General features: G+C 28.6%; 1 protein-coding gene across 1 annotated transcript in view; it reads right to left on the reverse strand.

Annotated features, from left to right (window-relative positions):
* The window catches only part of LOC117168853 (cleavage and polyadenylation specificity factor subunit 5), a 154,072-nt gene that overhangs the window by 148,688 nt on the left and 1,163 nt on the right, over positions 1-4,221 (reverse strand). The gene's annotated exons all lie outside the window — the stretch shown is intronic.

Here is a 4,221-nt window from a genome sequence, read left to right on the forward strand (position 1 = left end):
CCAAGAAAGATGAATCAATCCAAAAGACTAATTTTTAACAAAATAGTGAAGTTTTATATTAATTATATGAATTTTTAAGAATTTAGTTATACTTTCCTTCCTTCAGTTGCATTTACAAACCGAATATGTAGGATAAATTCTTAATAAAAACTTTAATAGCTTAATTTTCAATAAAAAATGGAATGGTTAAATTGAGACTTAAAAAAGTTATATTTAACCTAAAAAAGAGTTTTTAACAAAATATTTAAGCCCCTCAATCAATCAACTGAAATTTTAACCAAGCAGCACAACATTTAATGAAGTACTTTAATTTGATACGTAAGAAGTTAAGAAGACTCATTTTTCACCAAATACATGAATTTTTAGACAAACAGGTAAATATTCAATCAAGAATATGAGTTTCCTACCAGAAATGAAACAGTTATAAAGTTAAATTCGTAACGAATGTTTATTCGCAAATTTAAAAAGTTAAATATGTTGTTAGAAACATTATTATTTGACCCAAACACAAAACTGAAGAGAGCAGTTTCAATTTTAAACTGAAATAGATAAATTTGCAACTACAAACCTGTAAACTTTTCATTGGAGAAAATTCATTATCAAACGATAAAACGTGTCTTCAAGAATGTAGTTAAATTTTTAACGAAAAAGTTAATTTCTAAACCAAGGTAGTTGAAATTTCCAATGAAGAAACTAACTTTCGCCTTTAATAATGACATTTTAACGTGAATACTTGAATTTTCAGTTATAAAACACATTTCCACCTTAAATAAACGGGTTTTCAACCAAATAGTTACATGTTTTATCAATATTAATATTATTTATAAGAATTATTTTTGAGAGAATAATTCACTGATTATTCTTCTCTTATCTTTGTTTTCTACAAAAATTGCATTTTTATCAACAAACGATACTTTAATTCCCAGGGAAAAAATTATTTCTTATTTAAAAAAAAAACTAAAAACCCGAGTTTTCAGCAACATAGTTCATCTTCCAACTCAACTTCTGTCAACTAAACTCCAGAATTTTCAATCAGAAAAATGAATTTCCAACCTAGTATTTGTATTTTTAATGTAACTGAAAAAGATATATTTTGAATTAAAAACGGAATAGTTGAAATTTCAGTTTTAAAAATTAATTTACGACTACACAAGTAAATTAAAATAGTTCCATTCTCTGAAATGTTCTATTCATACAAATATATTTTATTTTATAGTGCGTGTAATTGCTCTATCGTTTAAATGAAACAATTCTCAATGAGAGATGTATTGAACTATCATTTTAAACGCTTATAATTGAAATCTGTTCTACTGTCAATATGTTTATATAATTTGTTCTTAAAATTAACAAATGGTAATGCATAACTAAATTTGTTGAATATAATTTGACCAAGATCATATGAAAAAACTATTTATTTGTGCTTGAAAACGCCGAAAATATGCTTTTGTTTATTTAATTTGTTCGTCAAATTAACAAATGTTAGTGCATGACTAAATTTGTTAAATATAATTTGAGCAAGATCAGATAAAAAAAACTATTTATTTTTGCTTGAGAACGCCGAAAAATATGCATTTGTTTTTATAATTTGTTCCTAAAATTAACAAATGCTAGTGCATGACTAAATTTGTTTGAAAAAAGTAATATCTTGTAGCAAATGTAACCATTACGGCACCTAATAGGAAAAATGTAAAGTTTTCAATTGACTGAAATTGTGTTAAAATTGGAGAAATTTATTCATGAAGGACCGCTCTCTCTCTCTCTCTCTCTCTCTCTCTGCAAACTATTGATTATTATTGATTTATTAAAAAAATATTAAACCCCAAAAAACAATTTCTAGAAAAAACGGAAAATTTTGTATCACTTTTCGTTGAGGCAAATTAATTTTTAACCCAAAAACCAGTATTTTTATAAAGTAGTTAATATTTTAACTCCAGACGTGAATTGTGTACTAAAGAAACAATTTCCTAAAAAATATTAACATATTTTCTACAAGAAGGTTAATTTTCCAAGAAATACTAAATTTTTGGACACAAAAGAAGAATGATCAGCTGGATTAAAAAAATGTTTACTTTAAAAAAAAAATTAAATATCATCAAATTAATTTTTAACACAATAGATTAATTTTTAGCCAAATAGTTCAAATATCAAATAAAAAGTCGAATATTAAGCCAAATAATTGAATTTTAAACCAATTATTTTCAAGAAAATAGTTTCTTTTTTTTATAAAATAGGTGTATTTTGAACTGACATAATTAAGTTTCCAGTAAAAAATGTATTTTTTACTAAATAGTTTAATTTTTAAGAAGCAAAAAACTATGAGTTATTATTATTTCTTATCTCCAATCAGCCGGAAAGGGAGGTAGTTTTGAAGTCTGGTTTTGTAATTGTGAATCTTTTTCATGCTCATTTAGCATAGAATTATTCATGAAAAAATATATTTCTGTTCAGTCTTAAATGAAAAGTAATAACATTTCGAAACGAAGAGATGAAATTTGAGTTGGCTAAATTTATAAATCACTTGAAAATATAATTTAAGAAGAAGAAAAAGAGTTTTCAACTATAGATGAATTTTTGAAAAAAGTATATGATTTTTCAATAAAATATATAAACAGATTAATTTCGGATCATATGTAAAATGAAAATTTAAAAGTTCAAGTAAAGCGCACAAATGATGTGACGTATTTAACTATATAGCGTGTGACACAGAGCCATCTAATGAAATTCATATTCTGCTTAGTGACGGATCCAAGGGAGGTTTTTAGAAACCCGTCACCAACACCACGAAATATTTTTCTGGGTTCGCCCCTGATTCTGCTATATGAACGCCCCGAACAAAGAAATTCTTCTCCTCCTCGTTATAATTCAGCCTATGGATCTGGGGAACGGCTTAAGATACCGAAAAACGTATCTATGATACGAGTAAGCGCTCGCTAGTGATGAATTCGACATGATTTCTGCCTGCAATCCGGATCGCCAAGCTTCGCCGCGTTCACGAAGAATCTCGCAATGGCTATGTCGAGTTTCCTGGTGGTCTCTCGGCCACTCAGTCTCCGTTCTCGCTAAGCTGGCGAAGCTCGCATCGAGGACCCTTGCTCGTAACGCTGAGAAAATATAAACAGGAGAAGAGATAGCAAACGATCCTTTAATATTTATCAACATTTCCCGAAAAAAATTTCCGCGTTATTTAAACTTTTATTTTTCAATATGGGTGAAAAATATTGATCTTAAAGCTGACTTGATTAGCTGTTACACTCATCACATGGCCTTAAGGGCATGCGACACAGTGGAATTCCTACATTACCAACCTCTTTTTTCTATTGAACAAAATTTTTTTTTGAACGATAGAACTTTTTTTGTAAATCAAATATCGAACTCAAAATTTCAGGAGAGCATTAGAAGACATTATCCTACGTTTATGTACTGCATTTGAATCGAAATTTGGCAAAAAATTTCAGAAATAATTTTTTTTTTAAATTCCGATTCAAATGCAGTACATAAACGTAAAATAATGTCTTCTTATGCTCTCCTCAAATTTTGAGTTCGATATTTCATTTACCAAAAAAGTTCTATGGTTCACAAAATAATTTTGTTCAATGGAAAAAAGAGGTTGGTAATGTAGGAATCCCACTGTGTCGCATGCCCTTAAGACATTTATTTTGAAATATATAATAAGCCAATTTTGTTCTCTCCGAATCAGCATACATGCATTTGTCAAAATTCTTTAAAACAAGAGTCTTAGCTCATTTTTTTTTACTTCCGTAAGTCACTTATTGGAGTTTTGAATTAATAAACTGAACAAAAATGATTCTTCTGAGGATCAATGTATATCCAGCATTATCTTGATGTTTATAGTTTAACTTATAAAGAATAAACACTGTCACCATGTAAGGATGACTAACGAATCTCCGATTCGTATGTGGTTCTGTTGTCAGTTCAGTCTAAGCTCTCTGACGGATCGGATGGTTTAATAAAGAATTACATATATTAATAACCGTATATTAAACCCGTGTCTTTCATTTAGACCTCACCTGGAAAGCTCTGCTTATAGGTTATGGGCCCAGGTGAAAAGTGAATTCGGTGAAGTTGTGTTAATGTTTTATGAACAAATTTCTGTGAAATAAAAAATAAAAATTAATTAAAAACTAAAAATGGATGTGCAACAAAAGCGAAACATTAAACCCTTTAATGGTGAACGATACGCAATTTGGAAGTTTCGAGTGA

The sequence above is a fragment of the Belonocnema kinseyi genome, chromosome 3 (genome assembly GCF_010883055.1).
Source record: "Belonocnema kinseyi isolate 2016_QV_RU_SX_M_011 chromosome 3, B_treatae_v1, whole genome shotgun sequence".
NCBI classification, from domain to species: domain Eukaryota; kingdom Metazoa; phylum Arthropoda; class Insecta; order Hymenoptera; family Cynipidae; genus Belonocnema; species Belonocnema kinseyi.